Source organism: Cricetulus griseus, chromosome 4, assembly GCF_003668045.3.
Source record: "Cricetulus griseus strain 17A/GY chromosome 4, alternate assembly CriGri-PICRH-1.0, whole genome shotgun sequence".
NCBI lineage: Eukaryota > Metazoa > Chordata > Mammalia > Rodentia > Cricetidae > Cricetulus > Cricetulus griseus.
The window spans coordinates 50,113,596-50,137,042 of record NC_048597.1 but is presented as its reverse complement, the minus strand read 5'-3'; the positions used below and the strand labels follow the sequence as shown (position 1 = coordinate 50,137,042).

The 23,447-nt window shown below is 36.2% G+C and overlaps 1 long non-coding RNA gene across 9 annotated transcripts in view; it reads right to left on the bottom strand.

Moving 5' to 3' along the window:
- The window catches only part of LOC107979269, a 73,861-nt gene that overhangs the window by 30,918 nt on the left and 19,496 nt on the right, over positions 1 to 23,447 (bottom strand). For 5 of the 9 annotated variants that reach the window (XR_004769933.1, XR_004769927.1, XR_004769928.1 and 2 more), the window contains 3 exons: positions 16,704 to 17,005; positions 12,532 to 12,775; positions 7,209 to 8,542 (listed from right to left, as the gene is read on the bottom strand). This is a non-coding gene — a long non-coding RNA (uncharacterized LOC107979269). Of the gene's footprint in view, positions 1 to 7,208; positions 8,543 to 12,531; positions 12,776 to 16,703; positions 17,006 to 23,447 lie in introns of those variants that run through there. The other 4 variants (XR_004769930.1, XR_004769932.1, XR_004769929.1 and 1 more) reach the window with 2 other exon arrangements.

Genomic DNA, 23,447 nt, shown 5'->3' with positions numbered 1-23,447 from the left:
GGAAGTACTCTGTCACTATCTCAAAAAACCTGTATTGATCAGGAGAACTGAACACATTTTTTGTTCTGCCTATCTGAAATGGGATTCTGGTAACTCACCGAGAAGAGAGGAAGTTGAAAATATGAGGTTTGTGATCAATTTTCCTTATCATAGAGTAGAAGAATCCTAGGATGTAATTTGGACCCTGATGTGTAATTCAAGAGTTTGCCTGAAAATTTACCTTTATTACTTTAAAAAATATGATCACTAACTAGGCCCACTAGTGTACTTACCCCCCCCTCTTTATCAGCTCCCTTATGCTTACTGTGTGATAAATTTACAAAACATATTTTACTAAATTTTCAATATGATCTTATATGAGAGTAGTTGTATCCAGGACTGGGGAGATGGTTCAGTGTATGAAGTGCTTAACATTCAAGCATGAGGATCTGAGTTACACCCCCTGTTAAACAAAATTTCAGGCATGCTGGAATGCACTTGTAATCCCAGTGCTGAGGATGTTGAAACTCGAGGAAGTTGAAGCTTGCTGTCCAGGCATCCTATTCAATTTGGCATCCTTCTGGCCAGTGATAGACTCTACCTCAAAGGATGTATATAGTGTTCGTGAAGTTAATAACTAAAGTTGTCCCTGATTTTCACACACATGAGCACACACCAATCATACATATACACATGCATGCCAAAACAGTAAGTGACATTTAATACATCTTTGTATAAGAGTGAGACAAACAGTGGGAAAGTGACAAACTAGTTCCCATCCTCCCACGTTTCACTTTCTGCAGTTCCTGTTACCTATGCTCCATTATCAATAATGTTCAATAAGATAGTGTTTCTGAGTTGGTGCATATGCTTGAGCAAGAGTTTAAGAGCATATTCATATTATTTTTATAGTGTTGTTATAATTACTTTATTATATTATTACTATTGAGTTGCATGTTTAATTTTCTTCAATGTCTTATTCATACATTAAACTTCATCATAGGTAGGTATGCAGAAGGAAACCACCATCTGTAGGGGTAGTTTAGATTGTGTTGCAAGGAAGGCAGAAATGTCAGATAAGGAGGAACTTGGAAAGAAAATGAAAACTGCCAACAGTGAATAAAAATAAACAAAACTAAGGATAGCAGCCATTAGCCTGTAAAATAAAGAAAGCTCAAAGTGGGGACTAGGGAGGCAGAGAGAGAGAGACAGGAAAGACAGTGATTTCTGTCACTCAGAACAGGGCAATCCTTGGTTCAGGTGGGCAACTACCCGGGGCCTTGCATTTTATGTATGCTAATTCAGCTTAAAATGGTCAGGAAGAACTCTTCTTCCCTTTGGGATCATTTCAAAAGCCCCAAGGCCACTGTAGGAAAGTGGAGGAGAAGGCATTATACCTTATGAGTTAAGATTAGGATTATAGCTAGAAGGCGGGGTGTTGTAAATAGATTCTCATTAGCAGAGGCAGGCTTGGTGCCTGATTAATTATGGAGCACTTGATAACATCCTGAAGTCATGAAAATCAGGAGGAAAGGTACAGATAATTGAATGGAATTGAAGAACTGGCAATGTTGAGAGCATCGTTAACATATTTTTGCTGTTGTTGTTCTTGTTGACATCTGCCCTTATCACAACTGACTCTGGGTTTCAACAGCTGCATGCTTTGGTAGGAGAGGAAGTGATAAGGAAGGAGAATGGCAAGGGATAACCCTTGTCCTTAATAGAAGTCTAGTGTTCATGGGATGTGCCTCTTTCCTTATGCCACTGAAGTATTCCATGTCTTCATCTCTTTCCTTTAAGAAGCATCTCAGCATCCTATTGCCATAGAAGACACTGGTGTAACAGGGAGTCTTGGGATGTCATTTTCTTTCTTTTTGTTTAGAAAGCTAATGCAGGCCACAGTTGTCCATGTGATGCTCTCCCTGATGGCTTACATTTGACTGCCTTCTTGGGTGAGACAAAGTCGAGTTCCAGACATTGCAATAAAAATATGCTCCGTGTGTGCAATGTTTGACTTTTTTGGTGTGATACTGTGTTCATCCTTTTAGAATTCTGAGTTTAGTCTGGGGAGGTGTCTCATTGAGGAAAGTGCTTACCCCATAAGTGAGGGCCTGAATTTGGATACCCAGAATCCAAGTGGATGTGGAAACAGTCCTACATATCCATTATCCCTAGTCTCCCTTAGGAAAATGGAAGGAGACAGAATCCCTGAAAGCTTGTATACATGCAGAGTTGAACAAAAAAACAAGGGAGAATGTGAGGACAGACAGCGAAGGCATGCTATGATACCTGCTTGTCTGACTAAATTAGCAGAAACATGCACACGTGCATGTGTGTGTGCTGTGTGCGCTCATGCTCAAATGTGCGCGCGCGTGCGCGCACACACACACACACACACACACACACACACACACATACACAGATACACTCGCACACAGAGATACACTCGCACACACACACACCACAATAGAAATATTATTTTTAAAAACTTTTAAATGTTTTATATTCTATTTAGCTATCTGAACATTTGGGAGGTTTCTGTCATTATTTATTAATACACCAACACTAACATGTTGCTGAAAACTGTGCAGCAAGGGCACTTCCCTATTAGTTGAGGAGCAAATTTAATAATACAGCCAAAGGGGCAGCAGCAATCTCTCCATTTCCCCTAGAGAAGGTACACACAGGACGTATGCTTCTGTGCTGCAATTGTGCACGGAGATGGAGCTGCTGCCTGGGAATCAGGGAATGTTCCAGGTCAGTAGGATGTTGTTGGACACACTCACCTCTTCCTGGGTGGAGAGAGGAGGCTGAGCTGAGTGTGCTTGGTGCAGACAATAAAATAGAACGGAAGGAATTTCAGGAGATAGAATCGTTCTATAGAAAATACTGCCACTTGGGATCCTGCCAAGCTTTCTCTATCTCAAGTGTGTTTCTACTCAGTTATTTTTTCTTCTTCCCTTGTTTTTCTATTTTTGTTGAAGAAAGTGAAGGACCAGTTTGAATTGAATAAAAATTGACCCAAAATGCTCAGTAGAACTCAAGCTTAGTAGTCTCCTGTTAGATTTATTTATAAGGAAATCCCAATAAAACTCTCAGTAAACAGTGGTCCCAGGGCATGTGTTCACTCACAACGGCTGCCAGGTACATTGCAATAGGAGAATATTTGTTGGCACGAGTTATATGATTCATGGTAGTATTTTCTTTTCTGCTTTATATTTTTGTAAGACACTCTCTGTAACCCAGACAAGCCTCACACTCACTATGTACACTGCCTTCATTCTGTATCTGCCAGGAACATTTACTTATATATGCTTTCCAGTCTTAATAGAAATTCTACCAGCATGGTTTAAAATATAATCACACACACACACACACACACACACACACACACACACACACACACACACACACAAATACACACACACTATTTGTGAAATTGGTCAAAATTCCACATTCATCCACTAGTGGTGAATGCCTACATGTTTTTGTGTCCTAGTTTGGGGTTTATTCAGTTGGACAGATAACATACCAAGAGATGCCCCTATAGGAAGTGTCTACTAGAAAACTTCTTCATCAGTTAAGTTCAGTATTTGTTGAGTATCTTTTCTTTGTCTGCTGATTTGTGATAGTGCACAGACCAACCTTTTGACTGCAGGGGATAAGTGCATGAGAAATGTACATCAGACCCTCCTTATGAAAGCCATTCTCTCTTCCAGAAACACTGTTCAGGAATTATTTATGGTGCCTACATGTACCAATTACAATTTCAATAAGTGACATACTGACACCATTGGAATCAGGAGAGAAATCTCTTCTGTTTTAGTGCCTCCTCAGATGTTGTCAAGAACTCTAGTAGAACATATCATTAAAATCTGGACAATAACTGTTCAACAATATTTTCCCTTTAATAAACTACTTCTCTTTTGAAATTACTATAGACCCCCAAAAATGTCTCTTTCATTGATACTTCAAATAATTCATAGTAGTGGTAATAAACTAGGTTTCTGTAAGTCCCTGTGTGGTGCTAAGGGAGTCTTAACATAACCTTTTCATGCTTTCATACAGCTTCATGTGCAAATGCCCATGGCTGAACATTGCTGTGAAAAAAAAAATGTAGTCAGTGCTGAATTTTTTAAGAGATTCTAGAGACATCATGTCAAAATATAGCTTTCATTGCCAAACAGCATATACCATTACGGATGTAATAACTTAAGTTTTGTGCATATTTTGAACTTTAATGTACTTAATACGTTTTTTAAAGTAATTTGGTAGTTTGAGAGTTTTGATGTGCCTACTTTTTTAGTCTAAGAATAAATAAAATTGTTGAAGTTGACATGTCTGAGGCACAATTCATGCCTCTGTTGTATTAACTAAAGAGCTAAAAGTGGTGGGGGCAGAGCATTGGAATTCCATACACTTTTCCAGCCAGCTAGCTGCTAAGTATCTAGATGCTTTAGAAACAGGTTCTATTTTAGGATTTCATTACCAAAGCTATTGGAAATTACATAGGCTCTGAGATACCACTTAATTTATAATATATTGATTGTCTCCTGTATTAATGGGTTTCATATTGCTACCAGAATCCCTACTAAGTAGTGTATAATTGGAATATCTCCCACTATATGTACATCCACAATGTCTGGCACCTAGTTCATTTCCTGATACTATAACTATATACCTGAAAATGTGGGATTATTTTTTTTGGCCAAAGTTTTATTTTCTTTGGTTCATGAATCTGGGAAATCCAATATTAAGTTGTTGATATCCAGGATGAACTTCCTGCTATGTCAACTCTTCATAAAAATGGAAAGGGCAAGGTGCTAGGGAGAGCAGTAGAACACAGGGAGCTAAGGTCAGTTTTATGACAACTAAATGCTCATGCTAAAAATATCTCCTTCCTGTGGCCAAATCATTAATCTTTTAATGAGAACAGGAGCCTTTAGATCTAGCTACATCTTACTAAACCAAGTTGCCCACCATTATCAACAGCTGTATTATCAAGAAAATTCTAAAACTTTTAATTATGAGGATACACTCAAAACATAGCATATCCAGAGATAATAGAACTGAAGTTTGACAAAATAATATACAAACTTTTGCATAGGATTAGCAATAAATTTCATTATTTTGTGTACAAACCATATGGTATTAAAAATTTGCAGTTCACATATGAAAAATTTTACTAGCACATCTCCACTAAGTAATGAATTATTTATACAGTTGTGTATATATAACTTATGGTTTGATACAGCCTAGAAAATTAGTGGTGTGTAAGCCGTAGTGATAACAAGCATGGTGTATTCCTTTATAGGATACCCTGTAGCAGGCTTTTGATTTCTGGCCACCAACCAGCTCTCAAATCATGACATGGAGACATATTAATAGTTTTGAATTCTCAGTCCTAGCTTAGCTCTTATAGTAATCTCTTTCTAAAAGCACAAGTGGGGAGTGACCTACTGTCTTGACAGGTCCTTAACATTGTCCAATTCATGTTTACATCATAACCAAAGAAGGTGGTGTTAGGTATTGATGCCCATAATAGGTTCATCCAATGCATACCTCCACATCACAACCAAAAGATGTTGGTATTAGGAACTGATGCCTACACTAGGTAATTAATGACTGGGATTGGTGCTCTAATAAAAGAAGTCTGAAAGAACTCCCTTGTCCCTTCCATATTATGGAGTTTACAGGTGAGGGGCAGGGAAAACACATCTGTCATTTATGTAGGAGCTGGTGACACAAACCCCAGTCCTCATGCTTGTTCAGGATGCATGTCAGCTCCTGAGATACCTAATCAGACTCTCATTTGAGCATTTGACCATTAATTTAACAAAATCAGTTTATAGGAAAATTCCATAGCAGTTTCATTACTTTGGGAGATTTATAGACACTGAAGTCTTTATTGAAGATTCATTTTATCTACCCAAGAGAAATGAAATTCTCTGTTGTCTTTCATCTATGAAGAAGGTTTTCTGTGGAAGCAGAATAAAACTCAAGTTTCAAAATTCATACTAATATTATCATTTGATATTTAATTCTGTCTTAAATAATTCTCATATAAACTTGAATTTTTCTTATTACCTCCTCTTAGAGAAATAACAAGCAATTTATCTTTGCTACTTTGTCAAAAATTAAGTAAACAACAGTTTCCTGTTTATGTATTTAATTGCAAGATGGATAGTACAAATATGTTTTTCTCAAATATTTTCAACCCCCAATGCCCTTGCAATCATTCAATTTCTTATGCTATTTTTAAGTTTTATCTGATGCTCTCCATTGTAAAGATTTATAATTTATCAATATAGTAGTCAAGGTTCTAAAACTTGAGACTTCCTATCAGGCAACCCTCCTTTTTTTCTTTTTTCTTTTTTTGTCCTGTGTCAGGATTTAAATTCAGTAGGTGACAAGTACATTTTTTTCAATAGATAACTTTATCTGCATTGGTGTTCATGTGCTATTATCCTTTCACTTCTTATTTGTATTTGTTTTTTCTTCTTTACTTTCTTATAGTTCATTTCTTCTGTCTAACCACACAATTATTTGTCTTTATACCTGGAAATATTCAGTTATGTGAGTCTGCTTATCTTGTGTCTCAAAACAGCTTTGAATCCTAATCTTATTTCTTTATTACCAATGAATTTTAAGTAATCTGGACAATTAGTGAAATTTTTATTGTTCCATTTCATGGATAATCAACGAAATATCCTGGTCTATAAAGTCTCTAAGAGTGGCTTATCAGGAATACAGTTAAGTGCTCCTAAGAAAATAATACCAACTAATAAATTCTTGGTACATTTCTATAGCCAGCTGAGACTATAAATATGGTAAATGGTATATTTGGTGGTCCCAGTACGTCTCAGAGTAGAGATTTTTCATAGTGACTGTAGCTCTACCAAAATTCATTGAAAAGTAATAAGAACTACACAAAGTTATGCCCATATGGAAAAACACATCGGCTGCCATTTGGTTTTCAGATGGCATGCTGTAGTCAAAACTGAATTTAAGTTGTTTCTTCTGCCATTTATATAGTATCACATTTGGCCCAATTTAGCTCATTTAAATGTTATTGTGAAATTAGCATACTGTAGGTGCTGGCTGCACATAATAACTGAACACTGGTGGGTAAAAGTTGTTGAGAAATACCTGATTGTATTCAATGCTTATGCTCCAGTCCAGGTGAGGAGACATCTGGTGATGAAGGAGATCACAGAAGAAAGAAACCCTAATTTTGAAAATGTTATTTTATCTTTTACACATTTTCAGTAGGATATATACAATATGCAAATTAAAAGATGACTAGGAAATCAAACATCCTCTCTTACTGCAGAGGATCATTAGAGAGAGTTAATGTTCCCTGGACTTGGGTGGACAGTGGGGAGAAAAGCATTAAGAGAGAACCATGCTTTATGAGTCCTAAATGTGGGAAAGTAATGAACTCAGAAATAGCACAGTGTTGATAATATTATGCCATGTATTATAGAGAACTTTACTAATTATATCTTAACCATTTCTCTACATTCTTCTGAAGGAGTCATAGCTATTTGTATTTTTTATTGACGTCCCTTAGCCTTTATCATACATCATTTTTCCACAAGTATTCTTTTTACTCTAGGAATGGTTCATTGTAAATTATTTTATGAACAGAAATTCATAAATTTTCTCACAAGAAAGAAATAATGTAGGAATTCATACAAATGGAAACAAAAGAAAGAATATTTAGAGATGTTAATTCTGTAAGTCCTGCTCAGCCCATCACTTGCTAAGTTTTGTTTATTGCAATTTTATAACAGGGATGGTAGATAAAGGAAAGAAAAAACCATTAAACATAGAGTTTACTTGAGTATGTTAGTACATAACTCTAATCCCATCATATGGGGATAGGGACAGGGATATCAGTAATTCAACATCACACTTGGTGTCATAGATGTTTCATGTAGCTGAGAGAAAAGAAACTGAAGAATATGAATTATAGATGTTTAAAAATTATATAGGAATAAAATTGCATTTATGTGAAACCGGGTATAGTGATTAAAAGGGGTATGTAGGGGCTAAAGCAATGAATTAGTAGATAAGAGTAATTTCTAATTATGGAGAAAAGCCTGGTTTGATTCGTAGCACCCACTGGATAACATATAAGAGCCTCTATCCCCAATTCCAAAACATCAGTACCCTCTTCTGGCCTCTGTGGGCACAGACATATACATGGCACATATAAATGCATGTAGGTGCACACAATACATAAATTGAAAAATATACAAATCTTTAAAATAGAGGTGTTACACAAAAACAAAAAATAAATATAAAAATAGAAATAACAATAAGAATTTAAAAACTGAAATGATAGGGGTTTTATATATTTAGGCAACAGACAGGCAATAGTGAGTGATAGGGGTATGTGTACTCTTGCACACGTTAAACAACAAAACAGAATTACCATCTTAAAGTGAGTCCTACTTAGATTCCAGGATAAACTTTCCTTTAGAGAAGAAACTTGAAGCATGATTTTATTTAGGTGATTCAGGATTATGTCTCTCTGCTATGAAGACTAATATGATACCTGAAAGAGAGTAGACACAAAATTGAATCTACTGATTGACTGCTTGTGAGAGAGTCTCAGACCTGATATTCTGGAAGTAGAGAAACATCACATGATGGTGAAAAATCCGGGTCATCTTGCTAAACCTGGATGCTTAGTTTGAGAGCTTGAGGAAGGAAGACAGTGAGGACACAACCTGGAAACTGAAGAATGCTAAGGCCAAAATAATTCCTAGATGCAGTGATTCCATAGCAATCATGAGAGTGTTTGCACACACACACACACACACACACACACACACACACACACACACACACACACGAGAGAGAGAGAGAGAGAGAGAGAGAGAGAGAGAGAGAGAGAGAGAGAGAGAGAGAGAGAGAGGGGGGGGGGTTTCAAAGATAACATAAGTAGCAATTGGTGGTTTTTGAGTTCACTGGGGAGTGAAGAATAAGCAGAAGAATAAGAAATTGCTGCTCTCTCCTCTGAGGCTCTTAAGCTGTTGGAAGTGATTGGGCACATGAGAGGACAGGTAACAGAGTTAGAAAAGATTGCATGTCACATAGTAATTTAGTTTAAATCATATTTAGTAAGAGAAAGAAATGGCTCTCATAAAAATAAAGAAATTTGTTCAAGAAGCACAGAGATGTGGAGTAGGGGTTGAAGATTGGAGGCTCCAATGTGAGAAGACTTAGGGTTGACAAAAAATGAATGTTATATCAGGGATAAGGTAAAATGCTGCCAAAGATACCAGGAAATTATATCTTTAGTCCTGAAAACTACTTATTTTGCTGTGGTTACTGGGTATGCAGTAGGGATTGTTAAGGAACAGGTAAATGTGTGTTAACACTAGCATTTAATGTGTTTTATAGTGCTCCTCATTTTGTTAGTATTTATTTCCCATTTTACTACTTTCCAAAAGGAAATAGACAGTTAATACAATGTAGCCAGTCAATGAACAGATGTATTTTAAGAGTAAGACAATAAAGAGAACATTAATTGGACACTTGGTATGCTTTACTTGGGGCTTGAAAAGCTTTTAAGGAAACAGTCATATCCCCAAAGACTATTAATACATAATACCAAAATTATCCCTAAACCATGGAGTATAAAATAGTAAATAAATTACTATATATTTACTCAGGGTTAAGATGTGAATGGACTTTCACTAGCTTTAACCAGTAAAATGTTTTGATTTTAATCATAGTCATGGTTTCCTGTGGTTATCTTTTCAGAAAAGCACCAACACTTTGATTATGGTGGAAAGGACTATTTTTATATGTGCATAGGGACAGGTAGAATGGGTTAAACAGTGGAAAGAATAAACACAGACAGAACAATGAGAGCCAACATGCAAGGATTACAAAGTGATGAGTGATGACATGTCATAATTCAATGAGATAAGGGAATGTGATGGATTTCGTGACCATGCAGTACCTCACTGGCAGCCTGGTCTCCTCTTGGATGCAGCATGATTACACTGGTCTGCAGGAGACCAAAGAGCCCTGGCATTAGGATCTGCTGTGATGGGTTCTGACATATTACTAAGTAGCTCTCACAATTAAATTAACCTATTTCTATTATTCTATATTTGACCAGGAGGCTCATGGCTTGTTACCTCACATCTTGTTTCTCTGGCAGCTCCATAGTGTCTCCCTGATTTATCTTTCTTGCACTCTATATCTGTTTGGATTTTTTGACTGTATTGTGCCTGACCATTGGACAAAACAGCTTTGTTTATCAACCAATAAAAAACAACACATAGTCACAGCATACAGAGGAATATCCCCACATCGATGGAAAGCTGTTAAAAAAAACATAGAATTCACATGGCTACTTCTCAGATACATACTTGTTTTTTTCATCTGTAAATATGGGTGCCAGTTTCTTTTTTTCTTTTCTTTTCTTTTTTTTTTTTTTGCTTCTTAGCCAAAATTGAAAAATTTGAGAAGCCCTCAGTTAAGTTTAACTAATTTTACTATTTTTATTCCTGTTTAGTATTCATCTTTCTTTCACCCTCTTACTCTGTCCTCTGCCTATTTGTCTATTTGTCTTTCAATTTTGTCTCCGTTTCTCTCTCTCTCTCTCTCTCTCTCTCTCTCTCCTCTCTCTCTCTCTCTCTCTCTGTGTGTGTGTGTGTGTGTGTGTGTGTGTGTGTGTGTGTGTGTGTATTGTGCATATGGGTTATATGTGTGTGGTCCCTGCACATAACTACATCAGTGCACACACCAAAACATGTTACTGTGGAGGCTGGAAGAAGACATCATGTATCATTTTCCAATTTATTCCCTTGAAACAAGGTCACTGAACTGAACCACTAGATTTTTTTTTAACTTGGTTGGCTGACCAGACTGCTCGTGAGACCTCACTGCCTCTTCTCTCCAGTTATGGGGTTACAGGCATACACACAGGCTTGCAGGCTTTTCACATTGTAGCTGTGGTTAGAATGCTGGTCCTTATGCTTGCATATCAAGGCTATTACCTAAAGTGTTATCTCCCCAGCCCATACTTAACCTGTTTGGATCATGAATCATATCTTTTTCCTGTTACCCCTTGTAAGTTAATTTCATTTTTCATGCTTTTATATTCTACATAACCATGCCACATGAGAACACTCTTCTTTATCGAATAGTTCACAATTTCTCTTAGCCCTTTTCTTCTACTAATAAGATACATTCATTATAAAGAACATATAAATCATAAAGGAGTTCTATTATGATTCAAAAATTTTTCTTCTTATTTATGGTTCATTTTGTAAAGAGATTTTTTCTCTCTTAAAGTGAAAATAAGAGTTCAACTTTCTATTCCAAGTTCCTTTATGAAAAATGACAATAATTTTCAGTCACATGCTGAAATAAAAAATATTATAGATATGATCCTAAATGTTTTTAAAAATACTAATGAAAGCCTTTCCACCATTGTTAATTTTATTCATATTGCTGTGTTAGAACTATATAAGAATAGTGTAGATATATTTACATGAGGAAATAGTCTAAGTCTTCAGGTGGGTTTACCCTGCAGATTGGTGATTTTCATCTCTGTAACTGGCAGCAATGTATTTTTAAAAGGAATATGAATGATCAAGTGTTAATATGTGGGACCATATTAAAAGTAGGGGTTTCTGAACACAATCAAGGTGCCCTGATTTGTTTTTTTTTTTCACTTTTCTTTAATTTCGAGCAGATTAGACAACAAAACTAAGTTGTAATGTCTGATGTATTTTAATAGCTCACCTCAGAGTATTAAAGTCTAGGGACTGGAATATATAGATAAGAATGAGCATGGTCAGTTCATTTTTGTACAGATTGGTACAGAGCATAATTTCAAATTAAGTAATGACTTTATATGGTGACGCAGATATTCTACTGTGTATTTATATGATTCTCTTTTATTAAAATGTTTATCTCTAATTTGGCCTGATATAAACTGTTCAAAGTTCTCTTATTTCTTCAAGCAACTTGTGTGGATTTTGAATATGTAAGCCTTTTGCTATGCTCTAGATATAGAGAGATGTGAAATATTTGATCTTAACCTTCCGTGCGTTTTTGATGTAGTGGAAGTAATACCTGTAAGCTAACAATTACATGTCAAAACATTTTTAAAAGCCCTTCTGAAATTGTAAAGATGGGCACTATATGGTTTATAAGAAAAAGCTGTCAATTATGTTTGGAAGTATTGTTTAAGGAAGCTTGTCTTAAATTAAGTTGTCAAAATTGAGGTTGTCTGCTAGGAAGAAAGAAAAGAGAAGAAAGGGGGCATTTAGTAGAACGAAATTTAAAGGCAAGAGACAACTTGGGAAATTAGGTTTAAGTAGATTATAGCAACAGGTAAAGTATAAATAGTAACACAAAACTGAACTATGAGTTAGTATTGAAGAATTGTGACTTCAGTGGATAAGCTATGTAAAGATACATTTGAGAAAAGGAAAAATCAAAGGCAGCAAAGTTTGAATTTCACTTTGTAGAACAAGAAACTGTCCTCCAAATGTGGTTAGTGCAATGAACACTCACATTTTCAGTTTTGTCTTTGTTCAGAAACTTGGGAGTGGATTAGATGAATGGTTATTGCTCAGAGTTCTTCATGAGATTGTTGTCCCGAAATGGGCTTGGCTACAGACTCACAAAAGGTTAACCATGGAATCTATTTCCAGCATTTCTTCCTCGCATGACTTGGCAGGAAGCTAGTTTCTTGCCATACGGATTTCCCCATACATCTGTCTTGGTACTCCTGGCATTTGCATGATGACAGAACAATCTAGGATGAGACCAGAATGTTTCTTATGATATAGTTTTGTAAGTCATACAGGTCAACTATGAAATACTGCTGTGTTGTGCTTGTACAGTTGAGTCTTTATCTATACAAGTCAGGTGTGAATAACAACACAGATTCATCTCGGCACCATAGTGGAGTTTCACTATGAGAAAAATGTTTAGAAAGATAACAGGCGTGAGGCATTCGTGGCCCACGCCTTTAACCCTAGCATTCGGGAGGCAGAGGCAGGCGGATCTCTGTGAAGTTTGAGGCCAGCCTAGTCTCCAGAGAGAATGCCAGGATAGGCTCCAAAGCTACACAGAGAAACCCTGCCTCAAAAAACAAAAAAAGAAGAAGAAGAAGAAGAAGAAGAAGAAGAAGAAGAAGAAGAAGAAGAAGAAGAAGAAGAAGAAGAAGGAAAGAAAGAAAGAAAGAAAGAAAGAAAGAAAGAAAAGAAAAGAAAAGAAAGATAACAGGCAAAGGTTAACGAACAGCTTTTAAGAATATCTGCATTAAAACATTGTCTGTGGAAAAGACTAAAGTGTGGTAAATGAAGTTAGGGCAATAGTAAAGTGTGTTCTGGGAAATCAGAAGCGGTAAGTCACTTAATTTGAAGGAAGATAGGGAAACACATAGGATATAATAATGATGAAATGATTAATGACATCTTCCAATGAATTATAAAAGTTTTAAATCCAATGACAAAAGAAATGAAAAGTGAAAAAGACAGATATTCCTTTGAGGTAAAGACTAAAAAGGGTGAGGGACCCAGATGAAATGAGCAATATGAGAAGGCATTGTTTATGAGATGGGAGAAATGAGGATACTGAGAGAGAAGGACAAAATATTTAAACCATGGAGAAATAAAAAGGAAAATATTAGAGGAAGGTTTTCACAAGCCATCGTAGGGTAAGATGTTCTTCCAAATTTGGGTAAATTTCTCTCCCCTTCTAATGAAAAGTATTCCTGATTATGGAAATCAGTGACACAATGGTTCCAGTGTTTCAGGAAGAGTAAAGATCATTGATTCATAACCATAATAATGGGAGCACTTGAACCTGAAATAGAGAGTTCAAAAAAAATCAGATAAAGGAGAAGTCAATTTCATTAGTACTGGCCCAACCTGGAAATGGGTTGTTAGAATTTAACTGTAATGGTAGTTCCCACATCTGAAGCTGTGTACAGAAAGGCAAACTAAGCCCTCTGTGATCATTTCTTTTTTTTTTCAACTATTTTTTAATTTGAATTAGAAACAGGATTGTTTTACATGACAATCCCAGTTCCCTTCTCCCTCCTGTCCTCCCAAAACACCACCCCCCAAATAAAACCCTATCTATCACATACCCTTTCTGCTCCCCCTGAATGGTGAGGCCTTCCATAGGGTGTCATCAGAGTCTATCGTATCCTTTGGGATAGGGCCTAGGCCCACCCCCATGTGTCTTGGCTCAGGGAGTATTCCTCTATGTGGAATGGGCTCCCAAAGTCCACACCTATGCTAGGGATAAGTACTGAACTTCTACAGGAGGTCCCATAGATTTCCTAGGTTTCCTCACAGCAACCCATGTTCCTGGGTTGTAAATCTGAGATAACAATAATTTCTGCTATGGAGAGTTTCAAGAAGATCAATTGAGATAATACATGATTCTTTTTTTTTTCACAAAAGAACTTACTAAACATTTAGTAAGAGGTAGCTACTACAAGAGAAAGATTTTGCTTATATTCTATGATGCATACTGGGAATATCTTTCTATTATTTTTATAAACGGCACACTTTAGTTTCAAGCATGTTAAGAAAAAAAACCGTTTGAAATACAATAAATGGATTTTCTTGGGATAGTTATAACCTGCTTCTCTAAATCAAGGAATTTTATATAAATGCTTAAAGAAATTCAAGGACTAATTGTAAGTCAACAACTAATTCTCCACATGATCCAAGAATGTTTAGTTAGCCAATAAACAAATACCCCTATCTACCTCATCTGCCCTGTCTTTGTCAATTTAATTTAGTCAGACCCCAAATAATTAGACAATTATCAATTGCATCCTTATTCTTCCGGTCAATAAAAATCACCATTTATTGAAAACAGGCTCCATTTTTGCAGGTTCCTTCTCTTAATCCTGAGGGAGGGGATAACTATTATTTTACTAAGAAGAGATATTTGAATCATTTTAATATCCAGAAAAGTTACTTCATAAAATTGTCTTCCAGACTATAAGGAAGTTCTAGAAAAACAAAATAACATAATTTGCATATGAACCAAAGCCAGTCCTCAATGTTTCATATCAGTGTTTCCCAAATGGCTATAACCAGAAGAAAAATTGCTTATATTTATATATTCAAATAAAAGGTTTTTATCCTGAATTATAATATTTTTGAAAAACACATCTGTTGGTACAAAACTATTTTGTAACATTGTAGAAAGATATGTATAACATTTAGAAATATGCTTGGCAACACTAGGAAATAAGACAGCTAATCTCTCCAAGAAGCCTATATTGTCTTCTGTGTAAGCAAAGATGTGTAAAGATTTGGGTATTCTGACTTTGATGTGTGCTTTAATGATAAATTTTATCCTCTATTTCTGAAGCATAAAACAAGAATATTAAGAAGTCCTTTCATGAGGGAGCAGGAAGGTTGATTTGGGGGAAGAGTAGAGGAGAGAAAGAAAAGAGATGCCATAATAGAGGGAGCCATGATAGCTTTAAAGAGAAATCTGGCACTAAGGAAATGTCCAGAGATCTACAAGGATGGCACAAACTAACAATCTAAGCAATAGCGGAGAGGCTACCTTAAATGCCCTTCCCCAATAATGAGATAGATGACTAACTTATAAGCCATCCTAGAGCCTTCATGCAGCAGCTGGTGGAAGTAGAAGCAAACACCCACAGCTAAACAATGAACTGAACTGGAATCCAGTTGCAGAGAGGGAGAAGTGATGAGTAAATGGGTCATGTCCAGGCTGGTGAAACCCACAGAAACAGCTGACCTGAACAAGGGGGAGCTCATGGTCCCCAGACCCATAGCTGGGGAACCAGCATGGGACTGATTCAGACCCATTAAAGTGGGTGTCAGTAAGGAGGCCTCAGAAATCTATGGGGCCTCTTGTAGTAGATCAGTACTTATCCCTAGCATAAGAATGGACTTTGGTAGCCCATTCCACATAGAGGGATACTCTCTCAGTGTAGACACACAGGGGAAGGCCTAGGCCCTGTCCCAAAGGATATGACAGACTCTGAAGAACCCCCATGGAAGACCTCACTCTCCCAGGGGAGCAGAAAGGGAGTGGGATGGGAGTTGTTGGGGGGCCAGGGGAGGAGGGGAAGGAGAGGGAACTGGGATTGACATGTAAAACAAGCTTCTTTCTAATTTAAATAAAAAAAATCTGAAATAAATCCTTTAAATCTTTTTCAACTGTTTACTTCAGAGTTGTATTATGAATGTGTGTGTGTGTGTGTGTGTGTGTGTGTGTGTGTGTGTGTGTGTGTGTGTGTGTGTGTGTGTGTACACCATTTTGGGAGGGACTTTGAAAATATGCAAGCCTACTTTGGCAAAAAATAAGCTGAAAATTATGACTAACTTGCAAATACACATTTATATATGAATTTATTTAGTTATAGAGGTGTGCAAATATGAATTCATTCCATAGTTGTAACTACAGACCACTGTGTGAATCAAGGTAAACCCCTGAAATACATGAGCAACTCCAAATGAAGACAGACTATACAATGAACAAACAGATTATTACTGTCTTAGTCACATACATTTTTGCTTAATAATATATAGTCATTGGATGTTTGTGTTATATTTAAATACTTGGTGCCAAGATACCCTTGTATTGAAGTGTGACTGAGTCAATTTGGCACATGTGACCATTGGCCTGAGAGGCATACTGGCCCATGCTGTATTTTTGGACAAATTCTATGGATTTACCTGCTTTCCCAGGTGTTCTGTGCTTGGTGCAATGCTGTGCCTGTAATGGTTCACACATTGATCCCTTGATTCGGTGGTTAATTAAGATGTATTTTGCAGCACAGCCCATGGATTCCAAGGCTCAGAGGATTAGTCGATAGTTTTCTGCAGCTCTGTCATTAGCAGTGCAAAACCTCTTAAAGGCACAGTATTTTTTTTTTTTTTAGTTTGTACTTTTCCTTGTATGTTCAATAATGATGTACTCAGAGATGGAGTAGAGGCAGGTGGCAGTTACAGCATAGAAACCTAAGTGGGCCTGGATACTGAAATCAGATCACAGAAATGCACATTGAGAAAATGTGGGTACAAGTGGTTTGTGTGAACCCATGTCCTTATTAACGGAAGGAAAATGATCCAATGATATCCATAGGGTGTTCTAAATATCAAGTCATTAAAAATAGGACAAGGCATTTTGAAATCCATAGAGAATTCTACAGAAGCTTTGTAATAGATATCCATCAGAAACAGCTCCTAGGATTGTCTAAAAGTATGCATAAGAAGAGAACAAGTGCAACAAAAAAAAAATACAGAAATACAATACTTGGACCAGAACATTAAACAGGGTTCCATGTAAGGATATAGGAATAAATTGTGGTGTAGAAAAATCATGAAGGCAGACAAAGGCCAATGCTTACATTTAACAAGTACAATCCATTTGGACAGTTGCACTGCTGACCATTTGCCTTTCTCTGTGCATCAAAGGCTGTGGTAGAATGAATGACTACTTAGTGTCCCCAAAGCTCTCATTGGATGAAAACAACAGAGCCAAGATTTTTCTCAGGAGAATGATCAGAGCTCATGACCATGAGACATGAGAGTATACTCACATAGCTAGTCATGTGACCATGCACCTCCACAGAAATGGCAGGTGGTACCTCTTTCTTTGCCACATTGTACTATACACTATGTTTGTATCCACAGAAATAAGGTTCTATGGTCACCAAAGCTAATCTTTCAGTTTTATATTAAAGGTAAAATATCATTAGAATAATTCATAAGGGGGATAGATGTCTACTCAAGAACTGGTATGTTCAGAGAATTAGAACTATTCTCCTTGTCTTTGGAAAGAAATGAATATTGACTGATTTCACTTCCTGCAATGAGAGAATTTACTTCATAGAATCAAAGAAACCCACACATACTTAGCTGGCTCACTGAGACCTATTTATATAAAAGCACAGGTTGTCCCTGATGTTTGATTAATGTGCTTGAGTCTCTGTTATCAAAAAAAATCATTTAATGAGACTGGAGAGAGATGAGCCTAGAATCAGGTAACTATTGTGTAAAGCAGTCCACAGCTTGTGAATGATCAAATATTTTAACCTTATTTTTTACCTTTATTTTTAACCTTAATCGTTTGTTTAGAATTACTAGATTTTCTTTTTCTTGTCTTCGTCAAGTAGTTTTCCAAACACAATTTCTTCAGCACTACTTTATACAAGTCTCTCTTCATTGAAATAACACTGCCTATCAACTTTTACCAGGGTTTCCATCACAGTTCTCTGGGCAGCAGCAAGGGAGGGTGCAGGATGGAACCTCTCTCTCTTGGGGATCATTTTCAGAGGAGTAGGTAGGGCTTTAGAAGGAGATAGGGAAGCTGAATGCCTAAGCCAGCATGAGTTACAGTGTCACAGGTTAGAGCAGGAGTGATTGCTTACAAGTCAAATGTAAGTAACATGTTTTCTATAGACTAAAAGTATTGATATTAGACATCCCCTCATAACTTCAGGTCAACATTACAAAGACATTTCTGGGGGATAAGAAGAGCATTCAGAGAAAGGTTTTGCTGATACTATGCTATAACACTGGTCCAACACACAGTTAACCTATGTTTGAGAACATACATTTACTTTAAGAAAAAATAAGATAAATTTATTATTTGACGTGTATAGGTGGTTTTCCTGCATTTGTATCTGTGTATCAAAATTGCTCAGTCACTACAGAAAGCAGGAGAGAATGTTGGATATGGTTTAATATGGCTCTTTCACAAGCTTGGTGCTATTTGGGAATTCAGGGAAAACTATGAATTCGAAGAGAATGGTGGCTGCTGAGTGTTAGAGAAATGACTGGCTTTCCACATTATACTTCAAGCCCTGGACTGCACAAAATAATGAATCACACCTTAGGGTGATTCTTTATTCACAGATCTTTCAAACATGCCTTTTACATCCTAGAATTCTCATTCAGAACATGCAAACGGGTAAGTGTTTACTGTCCTCATAAAGGAACTTTCCCCCAAACTGAATTCTATTGGAATTTGGTCTACCAAGTCTCAGTTCATTCTTGGATAAATAATTTGGATAAGGGATAAATGTATCCTCACAGGAAGGTAAAAAACTGAAACTTCATTTTGGGGTTTTCTATATGTGATTCTAGATAACTCATTTAGATTATGACAGCAAACAGCTTCAGTACCAATAGTAGTTATGCTATACCTTCAGGGAACATAAATGCATGGTGTATATATATTTCCTCTGTTGCCAATAAGGATGTAAGGAAGAAATCAGTGTCTTCAGAAAGTTACCTGATTTATTAAGTTTCTACATTAAAATAAGTAGAACTTATACTACTAAAATAATTACTCACTAAAAGTGACACCTGCTACTTAGTCATTTAGTGAAAAAACAGTATAAAAATTGGGGAATTAAACATGTTATTAGTTCTGGAGAGTTGGTTCAGTAGTTAAGAGAAATGACTGCACTTCCACAGGATCTGGTTTTGCTTCCCAGCCCCAACATGGTAGAAGCAACCATTTGTAATTACAATTTCAGGGGATGCTACATTCTCCTATGGACTTTGTGGGCACTATCCACATACATGGAAGAAATATACACAGGAAAAACACGCATATACATAAAATAATAAATAAATCTCAAAATAAATTTTAAAATGATTCTCAAAAATAGCATAAGTATGTGGTAGGTGAGTTTTAGAAACACAATAGCTTCAATTCCATTCTTCAGACCCTCTTCTTCTTCCCCTGCAGAAATTACTACATATAATTTTAGCCATTGCAATTAGTAGAAAATCTATTACTTAAATTTATTTTTGACTTCCATACTATCACATATACTCTATGACATTCTGCTATTCATGCCTTGCTTTTGAGTTCAGTTTCCTTTTAAAGCTCTAACTACCTGTCCCTATTGATGAACACCAGAGGGCTTAGTGAGAAAGTGTGAAGGTAGTACTCCATCCATCCATCTTGTACCCTACCTCTGGCAACATTAGGTCTTTTTATAACCAATTCCCTGGTAAAGTGGGAACATGCAGAGACTAGGGTATACATTATATTTCAGAGATGAAAGAGTTTCATGAACCTGAAGTATTTATTTGTGGGACGTTCAATGCTGGCTATCTGGTATGTTCTGAATCTTATTTTCATGAAAGCAGAGCCCTGGGTCACTCTCAAAACACACTTCTCAGAGAGTTGTGTATCTCTCAAATCCCACGGGCATCTCTACACTTAGGCTGAGAAGGGAGTAGCTAATGGAGTTTAAAAGGTTACCTTCATTAACGAGAAATACATCCAAGTGAATAGCCTTCTTTCAAAGAAACCACAATCCAAATAAGCACTATTAAATGAAATGAAAGACAGATGCATCTCTGCAATATTTTCTTGGTTTTCTTTCCCATCCCTCCTTGTAAGTGTGTGCCACCTGCTAGTCCTCCTTGGAACTTGATTAGACTTCAGGGCCTCCATAGTGTCCAAAGGTGAGCACAGATCAATTTCCTGCATCTTTTCAGCCATGGTAAATCATTTATTGGGATGAATGTTTTACAAAGCCAGAGAAGAGGAAAACTCATGAAAAATAAATATGATGAAACACACTGTGCCCTCCTAAAGCAGCCTTCAGGCTTCCCAGGCTTAAACTCAGGCATTGAAGCAGTTAGAACACTTCCTATCATTCCACAGCACTCTGGCTGGTTGAACTCAATTAACACACAGTGCTACTAAGGCCAAAAGGGGATATTATTTCCTCACATGGCATTATATAATTTGGTTCACTATATGCACTACACTGTGTTGTAGGTTTGTTTTTTCTTCTTGTTGTTTTTGTCTAATCCAAGGATATGACATTATCATGTTAGGGAATTTCCCTGACAAGGTGATAGAGTCACTTATTCCTTCTTTCTGAAAATTAACAAAAGAAAACACAACATATAAACAAAAAATAAACAAGGAAAATACTTCATCTAAGTGGGGCCATTAAGCCTTAATTATAAAAAGTAACCAAATAATACATCATTCATACATAAAAATGTTTAAAAACAGCTTATTTTAACTAGTGAGTCAAGTAACAACAGTTGATTTTCTAACAATGAAACTATTTTCAATGGTGTATTTAAATTATAGCCCTGAATATGGGGTATGGCCCAAACTAAAACCCATCAAAGATTAACCATGTGGATAAGAGCAGTGAGAACTTCCATCTCTCCTGGACTGGTTTTCTCTGCCTTTGCTGCAGATTCCAGTGTTTCTGTTACCCAAAGATAATATAACCGAGGAGGAAATCATTGATGTGCCTGTAAAAATTGGTGGAGGCATTTCTGTACACAACAGTAATACACTGTGAAAATTTGGTGATTATTAGGTATAGACATTCTAAGTCAGATGGGAAAACAAATAATAATAAAAAAAAAAACTCGTCTCTGCAAGTTTGAGAAAAGAATGGCAATCATGAGTCAAATGGAAAGGATTCTCCAAGACAACCAGAAAACCATAAAAGACTGAGTAGAATGTTAACCCCTGGTTAACTCATGGTGTGAGTTACAATAAATGTCTCAAAGATTTCTTCATTGTAAAAATAACATTTATGTTTGTACCGTCTTGAGTAGCTTTTTATTACCTGTCTGTAGAAACCCTCTTTTGGGATATCTTTAAAGTCTCTGATGATATCTGTTTTCATGAGGGTGATCTTACTGTGATTCTGATTGTCAGTTCATCTCCAGAAACATTCAATAGATTGGAGTTTATACTATTTTCTATGCTTCTACCCATCACTCCTATCTAGTCCATCTCCTGCAATGCAATACTATCTATTAATCCAAGAGGAATTTTGCATTCACCAAATCAAGGATTCCTGAAATAGTTTCATGCATTATCTACCCAATGACATTGTCCACAAATCCCTTAGCATCTGTGCTCTTTGCCATGGTCAAATTCTCACCAGATTACCATTACAAAAATACATTGTTGTACCAGGATATCTTTCCAGCTCTTATCTGATAACTGGTAAACCACTTTAATATTTAGAACCTATAGGTACCCTTAATGCACTGTGAAATGGTGTTCTCTGTGATTTTTCTAAGCAAGATGACTAAGACTCCTTAACAGCATGTTTGTAAAATCTCTTCAGTCATGCACAAATATTCAACAAAATGCAAGCTCTGTTGTAACAAGAGATTTTTACCTTTTATTTTCATAGTAATCACATTTGGGTTCTTTGAGGACATCCTATTACACTTAAGCTATGAAAACAGTGCTAGCATTTGACAATCTCACCCATAAATTTCTCCCTATTAGAAATCTGTGCTCACAGTATGAAATCTGAACATTTGCATAGCAGTTTTCTATGTCTTTGGCTGTTTTTCACTTCTTGGGTTTATACTCAGGACCTTGAAATGAGATACTATTGAGTGTTATGCCCTGCCTGTGGGTCTTAGATATTATCATTAAGTTAGAATCTTTATTGTGAAACCATTGTTTGTAAAAGGATTATTTGCAGAATCTTAATGTAAATATTGTTAAAAAGCTTCTGTGCCAAGAAGTATTCATTTTATATTCACATCAACAAAATATGACAATGTTATCTAAACTCACCCTGAAATTGAGCATAATTTTTCATCTCTCAGGTTTATTATTATGATTTCTTCATTGATTTGCTACTAGGGCTAAACTTTTAAAGACATATTTATCATTTTTTCTATTTTTGAGGGTTAGATTTTAATGAAATATTCTTATTTCCTTTATCTTGAGCAAGAAAATGCTTTAAAAGAATGAATGGAAAAATTAAAAAAAAGTAATGATACCACATTTTCTTTGCCAACATTTTAAAAATTACATTATTGAAATTAGAAAAAAGACCTCATTGAGAACATGAGTTTAATCATTCACCGGTCTTGTTGTTTTAAAAGAAAAAGGGAAGAAAACAAATCCATTCTATGCCAGGCAGATGTCTGCCAGTTTCTATTTATCAGAGAGTTTGCATCTCTGAGCCAGCAACTTGAAAGAAAAGGTGTGTTGAATTAATTCCATTTTCTTTTTTCTTCCAAACTTTAGGTAGGAAGACTAGTTTAATATACAACATGGATAGAGTTCCATTTATTTTACTTAATCTTATTCCAAAAACTGGCCAAAAGGATTTTAGTTTTGTTTTTGTCAATAATAGTTGTCACCAAGAATTCATGGCTTTTATTTTATTTATTTATTCATTTTTTAATGAATTTCCAATTGAAAGCTAACTCCCCATTACAGTGTTGGCCAGCTTAGTTAAAACAAGGGTCACTTGTTCATTTCAATGCTGGAGCATATTCATTTCATCAGTAGTACTCTCTGTGTAGTTCTACTGTTCACCTTTAGTTGGCATGAAGTGAAATTAAAAATTTCCTGAGGGCTGTAAGTTGGATGTTGGAGGGTAGCAGATTCATGACTGAGAATGTTGGTTCTAAATATTGACTAAATTATTCCACAATCATTGAAAA